The sequence below is a fragment of the Lissotriton helveticus genome, chromosome 4_1 (assembly GCF_964261635.1).
Source record: "Lissotriton helveticus chromosome 4_1, aLisHel1.1, whole genome shotgun sequence".
Taxonomy (NCBI): domain Eukaryota; kingdom Metazoa; phylum Chordata; class Amphibia; order Caudata; family Salamandridae; genus Lissotriton; species Lissotriton helveticus.
In genome coordinates this window covers 1,527,876,587-1,527,902,806 of record NC_136063.1, presented here as the reverse complement: position 1 = coordinate 1,527,902,806, position 26,220 = coordinate 1,527,876,587, and the positions used below count along the sequence as shown (strand labels likewise).

The 26,220-nt window shown below is 44.8% G+C and overlaps 1 protein-coding gene across 1 annotated transcript in view; it reads right to left on the bottom strand.

Annotated features, from left to right (window-relative positions):
• Positions 1–26,220, bottom strand: part of RALBP1 (ralA binding protein 1) — a 276,554-nt gene that overhangs the window by 191,476 nt on the left and 58,858 nt on the right. The gene's annotated exons all lie outside the window — the stretch shown is intronic.

The window sequence follows — 26,220 nt, the reverse complement described above, 5'->3', positions numbered from 1 at the left end:
TTGGTATAGCAATAAAATGCTACAGATGTACGCTACTTAATGTCTCAGAAAATCTTAAATTGGTGGAAGGTATTTCTCTGCTGCTTCATCTAAAGTTTACCAGCTTTATTAGTAAAGAAAAAAGATGTACTTTAATTTAGATAACACTTTATGGCCTCGCTTTATTTACCATGTTAATTATACCATGCTGACGATTTAGTATCCTATTCTCATCACTCCATGATGCCCAAGGGTAAACGTTGCGCTCTATAAAAAACAATGAGAGGCCTCGGACATGGGTCCCATGGACACTGTGCCACAGGACTGAAGCTGCACCTCAACGATGAGGAAATATAAGACGAACTCAGTCTGGTGTTTCTTGTGTTCCCGTTCAGATGGGATCTGGAATGGCATTTCAGGTTGGACTGTTCCACCTGAAGCAAGGCCTGAGGTGGCTCGGTCAACAAAAAAATGATAGACTGCCACCCCAAGTAATTACCCATTACTGAAATTAGTTTAAACACTCCAGAAAACACTGTTATCTCTAAAAACACAGAAATATAAATATGTTAACATAAAAAAGCAATAAAAAAATAGGTAATCCAAGTAACTCTAAAAAACCCAGCCAAACTGAACACTGACTGCCTGATATACTATTGCCATCTTTCCCGCTGCTGTTCCTTCACAGGCAACTCTTAACAGAACAAGCTCATTTCTGTCCATGTAACAGTGCCACATTTGGTCTGTATGCCGTAAAAACAAGTGTTTGTGTCCATTTACAGCCATAGTTTAGGATGCAGTCATGTGCTAAGCGACAGACACAAATGGCAGTGTTACCCTACTCACTGAGTGAGAGTGAAGAGGGCGGGCACTCTCTGACGTTAAGCACATTCAGAATTTCAACTGTAAAGTTTTTTTGTTCATTTTTTTAAAAACTTTATTTATTGATTTTCAACGACATGTAATCACTACATCAGGATCCAGCATAGACAGACATTTCAATTTGTATCAACAGATATTAGGCAATATAGTCAACAGCGTTGCATAGGGTAAACGGAAGAAGGTCATGTTAATCATGTTGTTGTTTCTGGGCTCTCTCAAATACACCAAACATTACATCCTACAAACCCCAGTATCTGCAATCCTTGGTTGCTTAAAGGGGAGGCAGTTAGTGCTCGTATACAATTTCAACTGTAAAGTTGATGTGTACCTAATTTTCTATCTCAAACGAGGACTTAAATCACAACCCGCGGGAAAGGCAACAGATTTTGCCTTTTTTGGGCAAGGTAGACCTACTGGCTTTGACAACAGCTTTTGGCTATAAAAAATATGGTTATTGCGTTTTTGCTGAAGCTTAACAGCACCAACAAAAAGTAGTTTAAATAAAAGCGCAATGATGCAGATGGGCACATTCACACATATGCGCCATAACGTTATAGCAGCTCTATCAATCAATCAATCAATTATAGCATTTGTAAAGTGCACTACATACCTGTGAGGGTCTACAGGTGCTGGGGGGGGGGGGGGAGGGGGGGATCTGCTACGGTTCGAAGAGCCAGGTCTTGAGGAGTCTCCTGAAGGTTAGGTCTTCGGTTTGTCGTAGGCGAATGGGGTGTAGTGAAGTTCGTATATTCCCAATAGGCTCTGCTCATTGGAATAACATATCCTATAGATGTGACGTAGGAATTAAGTCGACTAGGTCTCTATCGAATATATTTGACTTAATTGTGAGTGCCAGCTAGCTCAGAGGTCACTAGAAACTTTCTCGAATACACAAGAAGGGATTCGTTTCTGACAACCGCATAAACACGACAACTTTGTTTCCCCAAGATAAAACTGATCTTCAGAGTCGTATTTCACTCAGTCAATCGTGCATGCTTCGTTTCATCAGAGATGCAGAGAAATAGAGAGACGGGCGTTTTCAATAAAAGTATTTATTGAACAGTCTTCTTTCTCATGCAAAAGAAATGAACTGCTACAATTGTAATACTGGCTGTAAAGTATAATGCGTACAGCAAGAAGAGTATTATAAAATAATACTGTAAAAGCATGGTATGGTTTCTAAGCCATAAAATACATACATAAATAACAAAGACTAAAAGTACTCAACTGGTGCTTCGAAAATATGCCTACCCCGATGTACCTAACCTAAGTCTAGTACGAGGGGAGAAGTAAGTACGGGTTTAGTTTCTTTGCCAAGAATCTATCCAAGGTTTCTCTTAGGGTCTAATCCGCTCCGTACCTTGGTTTAGAATGAAGGTGGTCTGGTATCTCTGTCTCGGGACTCGATTTCCCAACACCCCTCGAGGCTAGCTTGGAAACACTGGAGCTGGATTCTCAGCGAGAGAAAGGCAGCCTCTCTGTCAGTGCATCAGCTGGAGGGTCGGCTTCCTTCTGCACTTGCTGTAGCGGGATGCGTCAGGCACGTATTTGATATTTTGATATTTATGGTTTTTTTGTAAAGCGCTACTATCGCTCCGGGAGGAGCATCTTGGCGCTGTGCCCACAGCAGATCTACTTGGATAACATGAATCAGATCAGATGGCTGCGCGAACTGAGGAGTCAGATTGAGAGTAGATCCACGTCTTCAGGGCTTTCCTGAAAAGGCTTTCTGAGGGGGCATGCCTAAGATGAGGGGGAAGGCGATTCCATGCCCTAACAGCAAGGAAGGAAAAGGTCTTTCCACCTTTTGTTTTTAATTTGAAACGAGGTTCAGTGATGTAATTAGCGCCTGATGACCTCAAGCAGCACGTTGGAGTATAATGCTGAAAGCGCTTAGTCAGGTAAGCTGGGCCCATGCACTTGTTAGCTTTAAAAACAGTAATTAAAAGCTTGAACAAGATTCTCTTATGGAGGGGCAGCCAATGGAGTGCGTTGAGGGCTGCAGTGGCGGAGGACCTACGGGGGAGTTTCAGGACGAGTCTGGCGGCTGCATGTTGAACGGTCTGTAGTTTTTTTAGTGAGGACTTCTTAATGCCTGCGAGGAGACCGTTGCAATAATCCAACCGGGATAAGATAAGTGCAACCGCGACTGATTTCCTGGCTGAGATAGGCAAGAAATTAAAGAATTTCTTAAGTTGCCTGATTAGACTGAAACAGCGTCCTGCGGTGATGCGCACATGTTCATCGAAGCTAAGGGAAGCATCGAATTGAACTCCCAGGTTGCGAGCTGACACAACCGCACTTGGTGGTGCTTCAGAATTTTGGGGCCACCACTCTTTAGGGGAAAAGAGTGTGCCTTTACCGAGAGGTATTATTTCGGTTTTGGCGCTGTTGCATTTCAGGTGATTCAAGTTGAGCCAGGAAAAGACTTCTGAGAGGCAATTTTGGAGTCTGATGGTAGCGTCAGGGATTCTTTTGTCAATGGTGACGACGAGTTGAGTGTCGTCAGCATAGGACGTCACTAGAATCCCATGTGACTCGATCAACGAAAGGAGGGGGGCCATGTATACATTAAAAAAGAGAGGGCTTAAGATGGAACCCTGAGGGACACCTGAGATAATGGGGCGTTCACCAGAGAAGAAAGGGCCTAGGGAAACCGTTTGAGAGCGATTGGACAGAAATGAAATTATCCAAGCAAGCGCGGAACCCGAGACACCAATCCCACGCATCCTGCTGATAAGGATCGCATGAGAGATGGTGTCGAAGGCCGCGGTAAGGTCGAGCAAGATGAGGACAGCCTGCCTGCCCTCATCTTGCAAGAACTTGATGGTATCAGATAACTCAATCAGAGCGGTTTCTGTAGAGTGGCCAGGGCGGAAGCCAGATTGCTGTGGATGCAAAATATGTCGATTTTCCACAAAGTGTTTTAGTTCCTCATGGACTAATTGCTCGGTGATTTTACCTAGTACTGGAAGAAGGGAAATTGGGCGCATATTAGTCAAGTCGGTGGGGGATTTATTTTGCTTTTTCATAAGGGGCTTGACTATGGCCTTCTTCCAGTCAGAGGGTACAGTACCGGAGTGGAGAGATTGGTTCACAATAACATTAATTAGAGGATTGACAACTTCGACGAGATGATGAAGGATGACTGGAGGGCAGGAGTCCGTGGGGGCGCCTGATTTACACGCCAAGATGGCTTTATGCGTTTGCTGTGGGGAGACTGGTGTGAATTGGTTAAGTAGGGGCATAAATGAATCAAGTTCTAAGGTTGAGGTGGGTGGGGGGGGGAAAATCGGGAAACGTAGATAGTCGAACTGCTCCAAACAACCGTGTGTTTGCTATAGCAAGTGTGGGCATATTTATACTTTGAAGGTACCTGGTTTGACGTAAAGTCGGACATAATAACGTCACCAAAGAACGGTAGTTCTTTGAAAGCGCCATGATTTCTAGGACACATCAATATTCAAGAAAGGGGATGTCCCTGACTGCTGAAGCCGAGTTTTCCAAGAAATCATTGTGGCTTTTTGGAACTAGTGGAAGTAGCCATGCCTGTATTAGGACTGCATGGGCTATGTCTAAATATGGGTATGATTTCTATGCCTATATAAGGGTAATGTGAATTATACCTATATAAGGGCATGAATCGGGAAAATTACACTAGGGCCCTAAAACGCTATACAACACCCACTCCACTTTATTATGTTCGCTATTACTAAATACTAAGCAAAAACATATCTAAAGCATATGTTTACAATCCCACATAAAAATGCATTCGAAAATGGTTGAACATGAAAACGAGCATTTGTGCTGTACGTATATAAAAAGCATTATTTTCATTCAAAGCATGTAGTGTGACACTGGAAAAAACCCTTATCAGAATGAGTCATGAAATTTATGAAATGGCTCTGAAATACAGAAGAAAAGTCGAAACCATTTCATGACAGAATATATAAAAATTTTAGGTTGTGGACAAGGTCAAATATTGACTTTTGGAAGTGTTCAAAGAATTCTAGTTCTCTAAGAATAGTTCTACTTTAAGCAGATTAACTTGTGCCAAAATAAAAAGTTTTCAATTTTGAAAAAGTTAATTTGAAGAAAAATAGAGTTCTAAAGTTAGAAGTTTTGTTTTGAAAAGTGAAGGTCGAATTCAGAGTTCATCAGAATGCTGTGTGCTAACTTCAAAAGTCACTCTCGCTGTTGGAGGAAAACATCAAATATTCTAAGTTTGAAAATAATTTGTCTACTACTGTAGGTGAAAGTTGGACTACCTCGTTAAGCAGATGAGTTGTACACAGATGAGAAGCATCGCCGTCAGCGTCAGTCGCATTAGCAATGTTCGTCGCAGATGGTACCTGTGTGCCTGTTGCTCCACATATATCACCGCCAGCTTGTTGTGCTGGCTAACCTCCATGAATGCCATCATCAGGATTGATATCCGCTGGGGACAACACAATGCATGAGCCGTTACCAACCAAGCAAAGCGTCAACATCCGTTGGCAGTGCTGATGGAAGTGTTAGAGAGATGTCTAGCAAGCATTCTTCTCCACTTAGCAGGTATCGTAGAACAGGTAAGATGCAATCTTGCCAGATTGGTCTGAATAAAAGAATCCATGTGGTATTCAGGTCTCTTAAACGAGCCAAGCCCAAAATTTGGATTATGCGCTCAAGACACTTCACTGCCAGAAGAGTGTTCTCGATGGTAATCTGGGCGTCGTTGGTGGATTGGCTTGCCATATCGAAGCAGAAGTAGCAAAATAAAATTCCTGCTGCGAGTCCCAAAACAAGAGGCAGTCCGCCAAACACAGAGTGCACGAAGTTTGGTAATATGCTCAGGACTGCTTCAAAGGGTGCTAATAGTCCTGAACAAATAGTCTTAAATACATGTACAATACCACTGGTATCAGACATGTTTAAGATACGACCTAACATTTTTGCGAAATGTATGGGGCAGTTTGTTGATAATAAGGCATGTATCTCCGTAGAGGACCTTGCAACTTGCAGATCATACGTCTCTTTAGACGAGGTCAGTGGCACCGTTTTTTGTAAAAGAATGGCTTTCATTCTGCTTAAAGTATCAATTCAAATAGAAGAGTTGTTCAGTGAAGGCCATAACGGCGACTCCCCGTCTGTCCTGCTTTTAGGAAACAATACTTGCATACAAGTGACCCTGGCTGACACACTTACGAGATAGGCAATTCCTGGCATCATTCCACAAAAGCTGTGATCATTCAACATTATGTAGCTCCCATTGGAAAGCTGCCTAAAAATTGGATCTATCACTGCTGCCGGAGAACCTTGCAGGTGGCAGGATAAGTTGGTCGAAGAACCATCACAGGCTCCATGTAAATTAATACCCTGACATAAAAGTGTACTGCTTAGTGCGCTGTTACATAGTGTACCACTAAGAAATACTTCTTTTCCCCCACTCCAACATTTGTGTGTGTATGGTAAATCCCAGGTTGACTTAATGTATTCTTTACCCAACCTTTCATATAGTCCTGCTGGTATGTGGTTCAAGCAATACTGAAACTGGAAAATCGTCACTGGCAACGTAATGGTGCCATGTATTATCCATTCATTGGCTGGTTTCTCAGAAACAGTCAATGGTATTCTTCCCAGATTTTCTATGCTCAGCACCGTATAGTCTGCTCCCCTTTGTGCCAAAGAGATTTGTTGATCTGTAAGGTTAAATCCAGTAAACAATGACGTGGTGTTGATTAGACACCAAGGCACAAAGCCTGAACGTAGATTTTAGAACGTCCAGCCTAGCAGCATTATAGAACGCAATTGAGACTGTCCTTGTTGTAACATGAGCAAGTCCTGTTCCATTATGTCTATGCCAGAGGATACAATGCTGTCCAAAGAATGAATTATGGATGACAGAGTTGTTAACCCATTGTAAACTACAGAGAGGGCTTTCTCTAAATAAAATACGATCAATTTCTCGCATTCGTTCTGCAGTTTCCATTTGCGTGACTTTCCATGCTTCATTATATGCTGCATAAATACCGGCGTATATGAAACGTTTATGACGTGGTTTATGAGGCCCTAGTAAGTCTCTCAAATCAACGGCATCTTGAAGTAAAGTTAAGTGTTGTTTAACCTCTGTAACTGTAGATTTGTGTAGCCCCTCGAGTCTCAGTTTTCCTACACTGTAAGTTGTTACTATCTCTGGATGTTGTCTCTAGACATCTTGGGTCTGGCCTTGTTACTGTAAACCCTTGTGTCTTGTTCAGGAATCTATCTTGACAGTTATTCGTGTCTGTGGGCCAGATTAACCATTTTTTCCAATCAGTTCTGTTTTTTAGTAAAATAGTTTTTATGTCGACCGCTCCCTCTCAAGTGTTTTCTACTATCAGCTGTAGGTACAGGTATGGACGGTTTTGTTTAAATCTTTTATCTTGGCTAGTCCAAGTCAGGATGCATGTGGAACAGTGTCATTCAAAAACACTATTTGGTCAGGAATATTACAGGTGCGAAATAAAGCTTCTACTCCCTGTACTTGCCAGTCTTTTGAGCCCCAGACAGTTTTTGTTTCTATGTTGTCACTCCAAAAGTCAAAGCCTAATGAGGACAGCTGGGCATAGAAGGCTGCTGAATTAATTTGCTTTGTGTTCGTTAGCATACTTTTCATTCCTGTCTTATCGAAATTTTTAAAGAAAAATGTTTCCGGATTTGTGGGATTAAAACCTGCAAAGTATGGAAATTGGTTATAGAATGTTTTTGAGCTACCTTTTGGTGGCGTTGGACAGTGTTCCCATTGATTGAAAGTATAAACATTTCTAGGGCTTGCAGATTTGTGCAAGTAATGATGGCCAAAATGATTATAACAATACATTTGTGCATAATCTGATGAACTTTCTAAGTATTCATGTTTTGTCAATTTTGCAGACATTTCTAAATCTGACATCATGTTATTGACAGTCTCAAAGTCACAATCATCAGAAAATGTGCTGGGTGAAACAAAGTCACTCAGGGAAACCTTGAATTGATGTGGAATCTTCAGCAGCTCGGCCGGACCATAAATGTCATAATCAGTTCTGTCCCATGCTATACCACCTGGTATAGGAACGGCTGTGATGTTCATTGATGACAGTTTCTTTGTTCACGATGAGATGATTTGTGTGGCTTCAGGAGCAAGTTGATGTTCTTACTTGCTGTGTCCATTTTACTATATTTTCCATCTATCAGCTTTCCCAAACTTAAAACAAGAATGAGCCAAAGTGGGAGAAAAAGCACACCTAACACAATCCAAAATTCAACCCATGGTGAAACCAGATAAGTCTTTTCTCGTTGCTGAAAAAGTGCTGTTATTTTGTCTTTAAAAGTTTTGTTTGCTGGCATTGTTTCGGGCTCACTGGGATCCTCAGAAAATTTATGAAAGTTGATGAAATAGCCAGAGGCAGTTCTGTCAATTGTTGGTATTGCATCCGGATTACTTGATATCGCTGGAGCAGCTTGGTCCCTTGTTATATTAGTATAGTCAGCGGCTATATCATTGTAGACAGGAGTGTCTTGACGAACAGTTATTTGGGTTTCTAGAGGCACAAGTTCCATTGCTTTGTTGCATTGTCCTTCTTTTCTTACTGCAGATTCCTCAAAGGTGAGGAGTCTCCCAGTTTGAACCTCTTGGATAGTAGCCAGATTTGGCCCTCTGCTACATCTTTGGGGTCCACTGGGCCTACTACTTATTATCGGCCACATGGTGTGGTTTTACCAGGTCAATTGATTCAAACCGGTTCTCCTTTCTTCCAGCAAGGGGCGGCAGTAACACTGTTCTTGATCCGTGGATTGCTAGCACAGGTACTGGTTTTCTATATGAAGGCCCAAATTCCTTCTTTTCCGCGATCTTTTCTCTGACTAGATCCTCAATCTTTGGAATCCAGACAGGCCTTGCTGCGACAGTTGGTTTTTCTTCAGTGGTCGTTGGCTTCTATAATGTGTTGCTTAGACTTCTTCTTGTTTCATTTAAGTCCTGCAAAACAGCCGAACGGTCTTTGATATCAAAGGGTTTTTGATCTACCACTGAAGTATGACGATCGAGGTCTTCGACAATCATACTAGTACCAAAAAGGATTTCATATGGAGTGATTCCACCCAGAGAATTTCTTGGCAGATTGGTAAGACTACGTTGGACACTTATTAGATGTTTGACCCACCCGTCACCCGAGCCTAATACCCTAGCTGTTATAGATTGCTTTATGTCACGTTTTTTTATTTCCACAACCGCATTTCCCTCAGGATGGAATGTACTGGAGTACCGCAATGCAACGCCCAAGCTGGCCATGGCCTTCTTGTAAGCTCAAGAGCTAAATTCAGGACCCTGATCAGAATGTAGCGTGCCGATTGCGTATGTGCCGATAAAGACTCGCAAATCTTTTATAACAGTTCAGGCGTCAGCCGAGCGCTGAGGCCACATCCAAATGAATCTTGAGCATGAATCCACTGCGACCGTGATATATTTATATTTGCCATCCCTTTGTAAGGGACCACAGTGGTCCAGGTAAACGCAAGCTAATGGTTTATCTGAAATTAGATGGGGCATCTGCGCCGGGCGTTTCACTGTTGAAACTTTCATTTTCTGGCAGATTTCACATTCCAAAACATAGTTTTGGGTCAGTTTCCTCATGCGCGGCACCAGGAATCTTTGCTTTAATAATGACACTGTGGTGGAAACACCTGCGCGTGCAGAGGCAAGCCCTTCATGTGCTGCTAAGATCAGTCCTAATCTATGTTCCATGTTTGGAATGACTCTATCCCCCACTCCAGGGATTCGAGCAAAAGGAACATTATTTGCATCAGTTATATAGGAGTACTTGATTGGAAAGCCTTTCGGAAACATTTTACCGCTGTTTTTATTGGAAGCGGTGACAGCCTGCATTATTATGCTGTCTATTTTTGAACGAGTGATTGCAGCTACAGAAGCCGTTTGAACAGCTGCCTTCGCGGCTTCATCAGCCAATGAATTCCCTTCAACGTGAACGCTATCACGCTGATGACTCAGTGTATGGATCACATGAGTCTTTTGTAGTTCTTTCTGGAATTGAACTACTTGTTCCCAAAGCAACTTATTCCTGATCGTGCCACCTTTTGCATCTTTGAAACCGTTTTGAACCCAGTCCTGCAAGTATTCATTATAAGACTGGACGCAGTAATACGACTCGCATTATGAGTGTGGGGAATTCGCGATCTGTATTTTCCAGCTCCATCTTGAAAGTCTGTAGTTCAGCTCGCTGAGCTGTACAATATCCTAGGGATTGAGTTTTTGTGACCATAGGTCTGAATTTACCATCGCGCTAGCGAACTTTAACAATTGCGCAGGCAGCACTATAAGCTTGTTTACCCCCAATTGCGGGCTGTGCTGATCCGTCAGTATAAATGATACATTTGTACTGGGGAGAATTGTGCCGTTGGTTTGCTGTTTGTGTAAATTCCAGGAGCAGCAGTAACAGGAAAATCAGCCAGGGGCAGAGCAATTAACCCCTTTGAAAGTCACTTTGGCAATCTCTCGCGTTTCCCGATTGCGGGAAACGCTCGTCTTCACTAACACCAGGGCAAAGACTGCGGGAAACTACAGCGCCCACAAGGCAGTGGGGCTCCCAGACACGCCCAGCACACCGTGGACCAGGTGTATTTAATCACCACGGGACCCACGCACCGCGGGACGCGCGCGGGCTTGCGCCGGGCAAAGCCCGGGACAAGGGCGGGCCCTCTAAGGCCCTCAGAGACCGCAGGAGACCGGGCAGGGCCCCACCCTTTCATCTGAGGACCGACATGAGATAAAGACTCCTCGCATATTGTAGCAGTAAGCTGGTTAACTAAATTAGTCACTTTGGTTGTTCGTAAAGTTTGATTTGACCCGTGGGGGTTGACAATATTTGTGTGGTTCTAATAGGTTCCAATAGCGACTTGGGATGTCGACCCCTATTAAGGATAAACTAGCCCCAGTAGTAGGAGCTAACCAACGTACATTGGATAGCTATATAACTAAGGTTGCCACAGGTACAGATAAGGATATCGCCCTTGCAGAGCGACGGGCAGAGAGACGTCGCTCTATTGAATTTATTAAAAACAAGCGATCGTCCTGGGGTTCACTACAGTTAGTGATCTCACCACGCCACAGTACCCCTTCCATAAATGAGGACGGCGAGGCATCTCTTAATAGTATTCCATTACTCCTGCAAGAGAGAACATCCCCACTAGGCACAACCAATGACCTGATTGTAAATGGTTCAACTTCTCTCCTTAATTTGACACCAGAGATAGAAGTCCTGCCTGATACTCTGTCACCACGAGTAGATTCAGCCCATATATCAAAGGGAACTTCTAAACCCCCCCAGAGCTCAAGGCCCCCCGCCCAAAAGAAGAAGAAAAGGGGGGAATCCATCACGGAAAAATAAGACTACTCATTATAACTCTGGGCACACTAAAAGTTTCACACTTAATGTACCTACATCTCCCACAATAGTTAATCCAACATCTATTTCACCTATTGACCCATCTAACACAAATCTAATGGGCAGCATAGAATCTTGAATGAAATCACTTACACTGCCACTAGCAGAGATGCTAAAAGGATTAACCCACCAACTGGAGATTTTAGAACAAGTTATTGGGGAAATTAAAACGGCAATTAAGGACTTATCTAAACCAACACCAGTGTCCCCAACCCCAGTGTCGCCCCCAATTACTATTGCCCAAAATAGTTCAAAATCTACTAATTTGCCCAAACCAAAACCCCGGAAAATATTGCCCCCCAATATAGTAGGGCCAAATACTAAAAATAAAGAGAAGGAGGCACAGGATTGTGCAAATTTAAATTTCCCAGGAAAAACCCCTAAATCTAATGACTACGAAAAACCAGCTAGGGCCCTATCACCCAAAAGGCCTAGAGTAGATCTGCCACCGGAAGCAATTCCGTACGTAGTGGTCTTTACAGGAGTGCCAGTCTTAGAGGAGGGTAGTGGTGAAGATCAGCATCAGCTGAAAAATAAAGTCATATATTGGCTGAGTCAGAATTGCCCACTACCACCAAACATAAATGGGGTAATTCTCAATGTCAGGCGTCTCTCCTGGCTGGGTCAAAGAACCATGGACATAATGGGTGATATTGTTATAATAAATTTTCGAGATGTCAGAGCGGTCAGACACATTGTAAATTGGTTCCCCCAAAACATTAGTAACTCAATTACCGCATGGGATTTGACTTACTTCTACCCTAGAGGAATAGTGGCTCCGGCACTTAACTTTAGACCCCGGTTTCATTACCAGAGTAATCGCACTGGTACCCTACCTCAGTACGAGAATGCTGGGTTTGGCCCTTCATTCCAAATGCAGGAAAGCAGATCTAGACCATTTTTTAACCAACAGGCTGATCACTCCTTGCCCACCTACAACCGTTTTGCGGCTTTAGCGGGCATGGAGGGAGTAGACTGACTTTTCTTAGGGGCTATAATAGACGATGATGCAGTTGGTTCGCAAAAGGTGCCCTCTATAATTGAAGAACCAATCCATAATGGGAATGCGTATGTCCCCCCATTAAAGCTTATATGCCCTCAGGACATACTAATTGACAACGTGGCTGCAGATGAGGGGCAAATCACTCCCTTACAAGTTTTAGGATTGGGAGGTAAAACTGGGGAAATAGATGAGGATGTAGTCAGAATAGTGTCGTGGAATATAGCCGGATTGGCAGCCAAATTTAAAAATAAAGAATGGCGCCAATATATAAGCAGATTCAATGTAATCTGTTTACAAGAAACTTGGGCAGTTGATAATAGTTCTCTACATATTCAAGGGTACAAGTGTTTCTTTGTCCCCGCAAAGAAATCTAGATCAGGTAGGGCCATGGGAGGACTATGTTTATATGTAGACCTGAGCCTCCATGGCACATGGTCAACCATAAACTGTGACTCACATGACATTCAAGAGTTACGGTTTAATGGTAAAGGACTAAAATTGACCATGTTCAACGTTTATAACAATGTAGCAGGTGGAGGTTGTAATGCACTGATAAGTCAATTGGAGTGCAGATTGTGCCAGGACTCTGTTGGAGGAACTGGGACCCACGCTCGAAACACTTTGGTAATGGGGGACTTTAATTGTCACCTCTGCCCGGCTCTTTTCCCACTGGATGAGGCTTGGTCGCGCTGCCCAGAGGACAACGGAGCTCACTTTGAGCATTCGGTAGAAGGTGGTGCTCTAACACAATTTCTGTATAACCAAGACCTGGTTCACACCATGGATATGGTGTATATACCGCAGGATGGCATCTTGCCACCAACCTTTAAGGGCAGGGGATGCTCCACACATATTGACTATATCCTTGCTTCAAGGGTTTTTAAAAAAAGAATTTCCAGAGTCGGGATTGACTGGAGCCCGTTCAGCGACCATAACCCCCTGGTACTAGATGTATTTTATCGAGCCTGCCCCAGACGGAGACAGGCCGATGTGATAATTGAGAGGGTTACTGATCAGGGCAGACGCCTTAGGTGGTCTAAAATTGATGCAGAAAGGTTTTATAGATCTCTGATGGAGAAGGGGAAATCAGCTATTGAGGTGTGTTTAGACACGACCGTTGAAGGGCAGCATCTACTCACAGCATTCAAACAGATTGCTGGCTTGGTAGATGGCCTGTTAAAAACTAGCGCCCCTGAAAAAAGAATTAGCAGTCAGCCGCGGTGGTTTGTCCGGGATTGCTCTAAGGCCTTGAGGGAACTTAAAAACAGCATTAAAATGAGGCCAAGGGATGCCCAATGTGTCGTGTCTTGTAGGAGCTGAGTAGGAGGAAATTAGCACTACAAGCAGAAGGATGGGCAGATTTAAGGGAGGCGGGGGAAAAGAGGGACATGACAGAATTCTGGAGGATTATTAATAGACCTCCATTCAAGGACGATAAGGCCCCTGAAAAAGGAACAAACATCACGCCTGACATGTGGATTACTCATTATAGGGGTTTATATAATCACGAAGCGGGAACATCTGATGAACAAGGTAATGTTGACCAGGGCCAGCCAATAGCCTTTACACTAAAGGAAATCAATGCGGGGATTGAGGGCTTGTCTAAAAACAAAGCACCCGGCCCAGACAGTATCCCGCCCGATCTGTTCCTAAACTCTGTGGAATTATGGGCCCCTATAATGACCAGGGTTATAAACACAGCAATATGCTGTGGTTTGCCGCCCTCCTGGTCAACGGCTATCATTGTCCCGATCTTTAAAAAGGGAAACAGGGACGACCCCCAATGTTATCGCCCGATCTCTCTGATCGATGTATCCGCCAAAATCTTGGGAAGGGTGATACTAAACCGTTTGGCTGAGTGGACTGAGGCAAACAACATTATCTCAGACACTCAGTACGGTTTCAGGATGGGCCGGTCCACGAGTGACCAATGCTTGAACCTTTACATGCTAGCAGCCAAATACACGAAGGCTAGTAATGAATCCATTTACATGGGGTTCATGGATTTGGCAGCTGCCTTCGACCATGTAAACAGGGTCAAGCTCTGGGACATGATGACCAGATTGGGGATAGAGGTCGGCCTTATTACCATCCTAAGAGAATTGCATAGCAGCACCTCAGCGCAGGTTCGGTACAACATGGAGGGTGGCTGTACGGACTCCTTCCCTTGCAAAAGCGGGGTTCGACAAGGTTGCATTTTGGCGCCCTTCCTATTCTCTCTCTATATTAATAATTTGGAGCAGCATCTTTTACAGCTGAGATCCGATTGCCCACGAGTAGGGTCGCGTCATGTCCCTGTGTTACTTTACGCAGATGACGCGGTCCTCCTCGGACGCACACCAAAGAGTCTACAGATTTTAATTGATGGTTTCGTATCATTTATGGGCTCATTAGACCGGTCTGTCAATTTGGGTAAATCTTACGTCTTATCTGTCGGCAACAAACCCTGTAACAAATGTTCATTCACGATTGGGAGCCATAAGGTAGAGAAGGTCAAATCATTCTCGTATCTGGGCTTACTATTTGACAGGTCATTAAAATTCAACTGCCTGGTGGAAGAACGCTGCCGTAAGATGAATGCCACTAATGGCGCAATTGCAGGTTATGGACGAAGGTTGGGGAGATGGTGCCCTGAACAGGTGCTCAACCTGTATAATTCCATGTGTTGCTCTAAAGTCACTTATGGGGCAGAGGTGTGGGGCTTCGTGAATACTTGTCAACTGCAGCGGGAGGAGAACAAACACTTACGATCCGTCCTGAAAGCCCCACAAAGTCTAGCTGCAGTAATTGCACAAAGGGAGTTAGGGATACCCTACCTTGAAGATCGGGTGAAGGTTAGGCCAATTTTAGCCTGGCTAAAAATATGGGTTAACCCAGAGGCGACTTTAAGCAGGGAAATCATGAATGACTGCCTGGGCAGAGATAAATGGAGGCGAATCCCGTGGCTCATTTATGTCAAGTCTGAATTAGACACTCTTGGCTTCGGGAATCTCTTTGCCGACCCGGCAGCGATTATTCCCCAGCATAAAATGATTGTAAAAAAGCGTTTTTGGCACACAAAGTTACACAGAGAACAGAACAGGAAGGGGCTAAAACGACTGTGTGTGCTTATAACCTGGTAAAGATCACAGAAGGAATGGAACCCTATTTATACTTGATACACAATGCCCAGGACAGGTTTTTAATGAGTCGTTTTAGGCTCAATCTTTTACCGTATTTATTGGCGTCACCACTAGGGTATTCATCTACAATTGAGCAGAAGGGAACCTGCGGCTGCGACAATAGGTCTCCGCAGGATTCCCTTCATTTTGTACTGTTATGTTCATTTTATTCAGAGCCTAGGCGTAAATTTTTGGTTGATATTTTAAAACAAGCTAATATGAAATGTGCTCAAGAGGCTTTGATCTTTCTGCAACAAGCGACCGACCCCCTTACATTGTGCTGTATAATTAATTTCATTAAAGTAGCGGTTCGATTAAGGGCAACCAGAGGGGAGGTGGAACTGTGAAACTTCGATGATAGGTTTTAACGGTTAGTAATGTCTTTTTTTTTTAACATATTGTGATTTTGTCTGTATAAATGTTAGGATTCATGTTGTTTAATTGTATTTTAAAAGGAGTGTATATTATATGTTTGTACTTTTATGGTGATTTTTAATCATCAAATAAAAAATCCTGACTGACTGACATTTGTACTATTCTAGAGGGAGAGGACATTCTTGTTCATATTGTAAAAATTCTTGAGTTTTCAAGTAGGGGTCAAAAACGTATTCAGCGTCTGTTGCAGCAAGATAGTTAACCCATTGTATCCATCTTGGATGTAGAGCCTTTGCATTCGGAATGCTTGCTTTTGTCACTGCCTCTAAGGCCGGTACAGGAGTACTGACATTTATGCATTTTCCCTGTGCAAGAGCTCTCTCTTTTCCCACTGCAGTCTGAACCGCTGTCAGAATTTTCTCTGTCAAAGTGAATTTCATTTCAGCTTGTGTGTACAAGTGTGATTTGTAAGCAATTGGTACTTTTTCTCCTTCATTAAAGGTTAAGTACGTGAATCTGCATCTTCCTGGGATGATTCGGATTACAAGGTTGCCTACGTTTACGCATGTCTGTAAATGTGTTGTTGCTAACATGTCTGTTTGCACTGAACGCAAAATTTCTGTGTGTTTTTGAGTCCAATTTGTTGTTTTAAAATCAGGTTTGATTAATTCGTAGAGAGGTTTAACCCTTTCTGCGTAGTTTAGAATGTAAATTCTTCCGAAATTCAGGAAACCTAGAATTGACTACGTTTTTCAGCGTTTTTGGAGGTTGGAGCAGCGCACACTTTTCTAAAAAGTTTGCTGCCAGGCTTTTGCCTTCACTTTAAAGTTCGTATCCTAAGAATCTGACATTGAGGTGGGCAAATCTCGATTTTTTAAAGTTGAATTTGTACCTTTCAGATGCGAAACCAAGTATTATGGTGTTCTCTCTGTTCAAGTGCCTATCAAAGTCATCGTCTGTTAGATAGATGTCATCGACATAAGATAATGCCTCATAATCATACGTTTGTAGTAATTCTGTTACTCTGGCTGAAAATAACCCTGGACTCTTCTTGAATCCCGGTGGGAGTCGACAGAAGTGACGCTGTGTACCCATAATTGAGAAAGCGGTCAAGTACCTGCTTTCAGGTGTGATATTTTGACAGAAGAAACCGTTTGAAATATCAATTGTAGTTTTATATTTTTTGCACACAATGTTATTCATCAGTGCTGCACTGTGTGCATTTTGTACTGCAAATGTTCCTGTCTGGTTTGGAGACAGGCAACAAAGGATTGTTCATTGATGAGGTGCATGTTTCAATCACACCTTGGTATTCAAGTTGATCTAAGATCTCCCTGACCTGTTTTTTAGCTTTTTGCTTAACTGGATACTGCCTCTGAGCAGTTGGTTGACTTTTTAACTGGATTTTATGGTGAGGAGAATCCTCATCCCATCCTATATGATTTTTATATAATGCTCGAGCCTGGGCTACTGTCCATTTTCTGGCATAAGTGTATTTTTTATGAATCGGAATTTGATTAGAGAAGGCTGGCATAAAGATCTCTTCGCCATGTGGGCACTCCCTGACACCTTTTGGTGGCCAGTCTTTTGCAGCTAGAAGAATGTCATAACCCTTGGAGAGTTACTCCCAAAAGAGTGCTCTTATTTTCCTAGTTATGTCCCCCTCTATACGGAGTTTTACTTCATATAACTTATGGGGTACACTAACACTGGCAGTTTCAACTTGAATATACTCATTCAAGTCCACTGTCTCCAGATGATCCTTCAGGATCTTGCGAGCTATGGTAACTTCTGCTGTGCTGTCCAGCATTGTCTGGGGCCTCTCCCCGTTCTTGAGTTGTGTCCTCAAGATCCTCGGCATGTCTGATTTTTAGACCTGCTACCTCCTTCTTGGTAAATTGTGTTTTCTTCTTTTTTTGGAACGTGCTGATCGTCTTTGGACTTCACGCGTTCTTTCTTGTATTCTGACCGTCCTCTTCTTTCCGATTTCTGTGAGGAAGTCTGAAAGGTACCAGAGGAATGTGTATCAGTATCTGGATATCTATCAGGTTTTCTCAAATTATCCCTAATCCTGAGGTTATACCTCTTTTCAGAGGGCTCCCTTTGAGGAGACCTACCTCTGGATTGAGAACGCTTCTCTTTAGGAAGTGTCTGTCTAGTATTTTCCCCCTTCTTTTTAGGAGTAGTGAGAGTGTTTTTAATAAAAACCTTTTCAGGATTTTCTGTTAGTTGGGGCTTTGCTGGTTTCCCACCCAAACTATCTCTACCTAGTTCTTCATAGGATTTTTCAATTATTCTTGCTAGTTGTGTAGATTGCAGCAAAGACTGTACCCCAAGTGCTGCAGTACTCCAGATGTGGTGCGATCCCCATTGGTAAACAGATTGTTAAAATTATGTGTTTCTCATGAGGTGTACTGTCAGGAAATACTGCCTCTATTTGAGTAATCTTTTGAGCTAACCAAAATGGAATTTGTTCCCGTTTTGCGGGCAATTTACCAATTACTGATTGTATGGTCTGTGGTGTAAATTTAATTGTGTTTCCCTGGTAAGAGGTTTGTTGTGGAATCCTTATCTTATAGGAGGTTGGACTGTTAAAGTCCGCATGACATATTGAACCAATTGTCTATGTATTTTTATTAGTTGTTTTAGTTGAACTAATAGTTCTTCACTTGACATTTCTTCAATGTCAGGATGTGGTGTATAGCTGGCTAGTACCGGCCATGTTGCTCTTGGTCTACCTAGTGGGCCGTGCCTGGTAATGTGATTATGATGTTGTAGGGCGCCTTTAAACCAGAGCGCATGCTCTTGGTAAGTTAATGGAATTTCAATGTCCTCAAAAAGAACGTACTCCGTTGGAGGTTCATCTACTTTGTAGAAGTGGAACACATGTGTTACTGGATTTGCTTCAGGGAAGACAATCCATGAATAGAATACCTCTGTCTGCCGATATTCATGTGCCTCTCTGACAAAAATTACCCTACCACCTCTTGATGATAGGCCATTTTGTATAAGCTTTATAGCGATGGTTTTCCTTAAGTTTTCCGGGATGATTATAGCATCCGCATTGGTTTCTTGGAAACCTGTAATGTTTAAACCCTGTTGGTCTGCAGTTCTTGCAGCTACACCATTCTCGTTTTCAGTCATTTTGTTGACTGAAAGTTTGCAGAGCAAGTTTCAAGGAAACAAAGTTAAGGTGCAGAATATTTTGGAAAACTGTATACTTCAACGTTGAACAAACCAAAAAAGAATACATAGGATTTTCGTCCTACTCGGTAATGGTGGATATTTTATCCTTTTACGTCTATTGGAGTATTTTACGGGAAAAAGGGGTCTCTGTGAAAAGCACGACTGAGTTACTCTAGTATCTAGCGTTAAATTAGTGCCTTACCAAACGTTGGGCCGCATGTAGTGTAGTTCCTATATTCCCAATAGGCTCTGCGCATTGGAATAATATATCCTATATATGTGATGTAGGACTTAAGTCGAATAGGTCTCTAATATATTCGACTTAATTGTGAGTGCCAGCTAGCTCAGAGGTCACTGGAAACTTTCTCGAATACACAAGAAGGGATTAGTTTCTGACAACCGCATAAACATGACAACTTTGTTTCCCCAAGATAAAACTGATCTTCAGAGTCGTATTTCACTCAGTCAATCGTGCATGCTTCGTTTCATCAGAGGTGCAGAGAAATAGAGAGACGTGCGTTTTCAATAAAAGTATTTATTGAACAGTCTTCTGTCTCAAGCAAAAGAAATGAACTGCTACAATCGTAATACTGGCTGTAAAGTATAATGCGTACAGCAAGAAGAGTATTATAAAATAATACTGTAAAAGCATGGTATGATTTCTAAGCCATAAAATACATACATAAATAACAGACTAAATTTACTCAACTGGTGCTTCTAAAATACGCCTGCCCCAATGTACCTAACCTAATTCTAGTACGAGGGGAGAAGTAAGTATGGGTTTAGTTTCTTTGCCAAGAAGCTATCCAAGGTTTCTCTTAGGGTCTAATCCGCTCCATACCTTGGTTTAGAATGAAGGAGGTCTGGTATCTCTGTCTCGGGACTCGATTTCCCAACACCCCTCGAGGGGAGCTTGGAAACACTGGAGCTGGATTCTCAGCGAGAGAAAGGCAGCCTCTCTGTCAGTACGTCAGCTGGAGGGTCGGCTTCCTTCGGCTCTTGAAGTAGCGAGATGCGTCGGGCAAGTATATAGTCGAACTGCTCCAAACCACCGTGTGTTTGCTAGGGCAAGTTTGGGCATATTTATACCTTGAAGGTGCCAGGTCTGATGTAAAGTCGGACATAATAATGTCACCAAAGAACGGTAGTTCTTTGAAAACGCCATGATTTCTAGGACAAGTCAATATTCAAGAAAGGGGATGTCCCTGACTGCTGAATCCGAGTTTTTCAAGATATCTTTGTGGCTTTTTGGAACAAGTGGAACTAGCCATGCCTGTATTAGGACTGCATGGGCAATGTCTAAATATGGGTATGATTTCTATGCCTATATAAGGGTAATGTGAATTATACCTATATAAGGGCATGAATCGGGAAAATTACACTAGGGTCCTAAAACGCTATACAACAGGGGAGGGTGTTCCATGTCTTGGCGGCAAGGTAGGAGAATGGTCTGCCGCCGGTGGTCACTCTTCGGATGCGGGGGACAATGGCAAGGGCGTAGTCTGCGGAGCGGAGCTGACGGGTAGGGCTGTAGAGGCCGAGTCGTTTGTTGAGGTACGCTGGTCCGGTGTCGTGGAGTTCCTTGTGTGCGTGGGTGAGGAGCTTGAAGGTTATCCTCTTGTTGATGGGGAGCCAGTGCAGGTCTTTCGGGTGGGGTGTGATGTGGCTGCAGCAGGGGATGTCGAGGATCAGACGTGCGGAGGCGTTCTGGATGCGTTGGAGTCATGTCAGCAGTTTGGCCAGGGCTCCTGCGTAGAGTGCGCTGCCGTAGTCCAGTCTACTGCGGACGAGGGCTTGGGTGACCGTCCTTCTAGTTTCGGTGGGGATCCACTTGAAGATCCTGCGGAGCATGCGGAGGGTGTTGAAGCAGGATGAGGAGACGGCGTTTACCTGCTTTGTCATGGAGAGTGTGGTGTTGAGGATGACCCCTAGGTTTTGTGCGTGGTTGGTGGGTGTAGGGGGTGCTCCTAGTGCCGTTGGCCACCAGGAGTCGTCCCTGGCCGAGGGGGTTGAGCCGAAGATGAGGACCTCTGTCTTGTCCGAGTTCAGCTTCAGTCAGCTGTCCCTCATCCAGTCGGTGACAGCCTTCATTCCTTCGTGGAGGTTGGTTTTGGCGGTGTGGGGGTCCTTGGTGAGCGAGAGGATCAGCTGGGTGTCGTCGGCGTAGGAGATGATGTTTAGGTCGTGCTGTTGGGCGACATGGGCGAGTGGTGCCATGTAAACGTTGGACAGCGTTGGGCTGAGAGATGAGCCTTGGGGTACGCCGCAGATGATATTGGTGGTTTCGGAGTGGAAGGGGGGAGGCGGACGCTCTGGGTTCTCCCGGAGAGGAAGGAGGTGGTCCAGTCCAGGGCCTTCTCTTGGATTCCGGCGTCGTGGAGGCGTACTCTTAGTGTGCAGTGGCAGACTGTGTCAAAAGCAGCTGACAGGTCCAGGAGGATGAGGGCCGCGGTTTCTCCATTGTCGAGCATGAACATGATGTCGTCGGTGGTGGCGATGAGGGCAGTTTCGGTGCTGTGGTTGCTGCGGAACCCGGACTGGGATGGATCCAGGATGTTGTTCTCTTCGAGAAAGCTGGTTAGTTGTTTGTTAACGGCCTTTTCAATGACCTTCGCCGGGAACAGGAGTAGGGAGATGGGTCGGAAGTTCTTGAGTTCCTTGGGGTCCGCCTTGGGTTTCTTTAGTTGGGCGTTGATCTCTGCGTGCTGCCAGCTCCCCGGGAAGGTCGCGGTCTCGAAGGAGATGTTTATGGTTTTCCAGAGGTGGGGTGCGAAGGTGCTGCTGACTTTGTTGAAGATGTGGTGTGGGCAGGGGTCTTCCGGGGATCCGGAGTGGACGGTGTTCATGATCTTGATGGTGTCGTTGATGTTGGTCCAGGTGAGCAGGCGGTTGGTGGTTGTGGGAGCGGGGGTGTCGGATGTTGCCGAGGTGGTGACGGTGTCTAAGCTGTCGTGGATGTCTGCGATCTTGCCAGTGAGTCGCACAGGTCTTGTGATGGTGGGATGTCGTTGGTGTTGGAGCTGGGGTTGGAGAGTTCCTTCACGATGCTGAAGAGCTCTTTGCTGTTGTGTGCGTTGTTGTCTAGGCGGTCTCTGAAGGCGGTCCTTTTGGCGGATCTGATGAGTTGGTGGTGTTGGCGGGTGGCGTTCCTGTGGGCTGTGTAGCTTTCCGGTGTTTTTTCGCGGGTCCAGTTTTTCTCTAGTTTACGGCAGGCTCACTTGGAGGCCTGGAGATCTTCGGTGAACAATCTGGCTCTCTTGCTAGTGTGGGTGTTGGCGGGCTTCTTGAGCGGGCACGGTGTTGGCGCAGTCATTGATCCATTGTCTGAGGCTGCGGCGTCGGTCGGGTCTGCAGGTAGGCTCTGGGCGAGGGCAGCGGTTAGCTGGTCTTCGGTGATTTTGTCCCAGCTGCGGCGAGGTACCTGCTGGGTGCGGTGGTGTATGGTGGGTTTCCGGAAGGTGAAGTGGATGCAGCAGTGGTCAGTTCGGTGGTGCGGTCGAAGAAGACGTGGGTGCTCGCAGAGAAGATGGGGTCAAGCGTGTGGCTGGCGGAGTGTTTTGGTGCTGTGACAAGTTGTCTGAGTCCAAGGTTGCCGATCAGGGTGGAAGAGTTGGTGTCGTTGTTATTCTTGAGGTGGAAGTTCAGGTCCCCAAGGAGGATGTAGTCCGTAGAGACGAGGGCGTGTGTGCTGACGAGGTCGGTGGAGTCGCTGAACTGCGGTCGGGATGCGAGGGGTCTGTAGATGAGGGTGCCTCTGAGGGTGGTGTTGGGGTCGGTGTGGCTCTGGAAGTGCAGGTGTTCAGCGGAGGGTGTCGTCGGTGTTCGTTGAGACTTTGAGAGTGTTCCTGTGGACGATGGCTATTCCTCCTCCTGTCCCATTGGTGCGGTCCTTGCGGGTGATCTTGTAGCCTTCTGTGATGGCTATGGCGATGTCAGGTGCCGAGGAGGGGGTCAGCCAGGTCTCCGTCAGGAAGGCGACATCTGGGGCGTTGGTGTCGAGTAGGTCCCAGAGTTCGACTGTGTGTTTGCGAATGGAGCAAGTGTTGAGCAAGATGCGTCTGAGGAAGTTGGGTTCTTCTGTGGGTGGGTTGGCGGGCCAGATGCTGGTGAAGTTGCAGTTCTGGCAGGAGAAGGGTCCTTGGGTGCGTTTCGGGATGGCCAGGCAGCAGGTGCGTGATCGACCGGTGTGAGTGTGTGGAGCGTGCTGGAACCATAGCGGAGGCGGGCATTGTGGCATTCGCAGGCGCCAGGGGTCCTGGCGCTGGGAGCGTTCCAGAAGTGGACGGGTGCAGATGGGCTTGCCTTTGGCGCGCCAGCAACGCGCCTGCTGCGCAGCCTCCATATAAGGAGTTAAGGGAGGGAGGAGCAGGTGGGAGCGGGGCGGTGAATGGGCACGGGCCGCAGGGGAAGGCAGCAGAAGGAAAAGAAACAGCGGGAGCGGGCACAGCGGATCACAGGACAAAGGGGGAGAATAAAAAAACACAGAATGAATGAAGTTACAACAATGGCACAGGGGGGGAGGCAATAACAGCGGTGGAAAAACAGCAGCGGTGGCGCAGAGGAGCAGCAGTGAGCGAAGTGGGGAGCGGCCTACCCTGAACCAGGGTCAAGGGTCGCTCTTCCAACGACTGCGCGACCTCCATATAAGGGGTCAAAGGAGGGAGGAGCAGCTGGGAGGTGGGAGCGGGACAGCGAATGGGACCTAAGGGGGTGGGGCCGTAGGGGAAGGCAGGTGCGGGAAAAGAAACGGCGGGAGCGGGCACAGCAGATCACAGGACAAAGGGGGAGAAAAAAAATACAGAATGAATGAAGTTACAACAATGGCACAGGGGTGGAGGCAATAGCAGTGGTGGAAAAACAGCAGCGGTGGCGCAGAGGAGCAGCAGTGAGCGAAGTGGGGAGCAGCCTACCATGAACCAGGGTCAAGGGTCGCTCTAGCTTTACTTGCACACGTATGATGACGTGGCGGCCATTTTATTTTTTGCTTAAATTTCCATTGAAAAATGGAAGACAAGATAAAACAAAGTAAAAAAAAAAAAAAGTGTGCCCAAAGTGCCTTTACTTTTTAGTTTTTCAACGGGAGCATTTTGCCAGCAAAATGTAGCTATTGGAGCCTCCAAAATAGAAAAAAATATTTACTTTTAAAAAAAAAAGCTAATTTGATGGGGAAGGGTAGAGGAGCAAAGAGAAGTGGATGTGTGGAGGAAGTACGAGGAACAGTTTAAGCGATATATATTAAAAAAAACACATTATGCCACTTAGGAATATGCATATTATTTGAAGTGCGTGAACATTTTTTCTTGCTTCAGATTACGTTTTTTGATTATAAAAGAAATATATTTCTACTGCATCAACGGATGGAGCAGCGACCGTCTTCAATCATGTTGCGATCAATATAACAACCTTCAAAGAGTACAACACTGAAAACCCGTATGTACGAGGTTAATATTTGACATTGAATTATTCCATTGTTCGAGGGGGACACTTGTACACCTAAAGAATATGTAATGGAGGTGAATCACCTGGGGCATTGGAAAATCTAGTAGCTGTAGAAACAACACTGCGTGAGAATGTTGGAATAATTCAGTGCGTTGTACGGAAATAACTTTTCGAACATACATATAGATGTTTCCCTCCAACGTGAAACAGGCAATCTGTTTATATATGGAGACAGAGAGGAGGCATGGGTATTTGAGAACAAACAAATATTGGCAAAGTCAATCTTAGCAAGCTGGTGCAATGGTTAAATAAAAAAAAAAAAAGCAAGCATCGGACACAAAAGAAAATATGATGCTGCATAAATATGTCGGCAGAGCCAGCTTTTGGTATGTGCGCGCTGGACCCATGCCCAGCGCACCAATCTTCAGAGAAGCATAAGGAGCAGCATGCGTTAGGGTCATGCAGAAAGCCAGTCACCTGGTGCCAGTGAATCAGGGTTGGATTGGGATGAAAAATCGGGCCGGGCGTCGTCGTTGCTGTGGATAGCTGAATGCTGGATTATAAACTGATCTGGAAGTGTGACGAATGATGGGAAGAAAGTAATGATTGCTTCCGAGAACCAGAGCCTGTGAAAGACTAAAATGATCTGTGTTTGTGACATTGTATTATACATAAATGTACTCAATAAAATTAAAATAATTTATAAAAAAAAAAAAAAAAAAGGAAGAAGAAATCGGCCCGGGCAGACCAAAAAAAGTGGCCCGCATTTGTGTATTGCCTTTCCGCAAAACACTGCTTCAGAGAAGCTTAATGAAAAGAAAGACGATGGGGGCATGTTTTATTAACTTCACTTAGATAAAAAAAAATCCACAGATTAGTTCACACTGCTGAGCCACACATGAATGCAAGTGAGACCACTTCAGTTCAGGCTCCACCCCCCCTCAATCAGCATATATTAATGGACCGGCCCAGCGAGAGAAAGGGAGTGATACCACCGCCCATCTGCCTCTAGAAAGGCCATTCAGGCACCCACTGGGCCACTGGTGGCATCCTAACAGCACAGACAGCACCCAGGCTGCCCAAAAAAGCAGCCTACAGCTGGAACTCGGCTACCGGCCCTTCCCCGAGTGCCCGAATTACCAATCCGACCCTGCATGAATTAAAGTGCTTTTACTCAATTTGTAACGTGCTGCAGGCGCAGGATGCAACACCCGACCAGCCTGCTTTCTTGCCCTTCCATCTCCCTCTCACCCCCTGCTGTCACACACTATTAACTCCACCTCACTCCCACAAACAACTTGTCGTCAGCGTAAGGAGATAATATGTAAGTGAATAAAGTGAATAAGGTGAATTGGGAGAGGTGCACAGATATGTGTTGAGAGGCCAGTCAGAACTCAGATGTAATTAGCCAGGGACTGACCACTGAACACAAAAGGGGCTCCCCTCCATCCTCATTTTATTCACCAGCAACAGGGACAGTGCCAAATTCCTTTCCGCCATGGGCGCTATCCTGGCAAAGACGGACTGCGCATGGCGGCCATATGTTTGCAATAAATAAACTTTACATTAAAAAAATATCCATTGCATGTCATTTTAAAATAACAGTATGCATGCTTCATAGAAGGTAGGTGGACTTAAATCAGGTACAGAAAACCTTTTTAGTTTTAATGTACATTACATGAAAATATGGTTATTGTTAGTGCAAAGAAGATACTGTTGGCTTTTAATTTCTGCAACT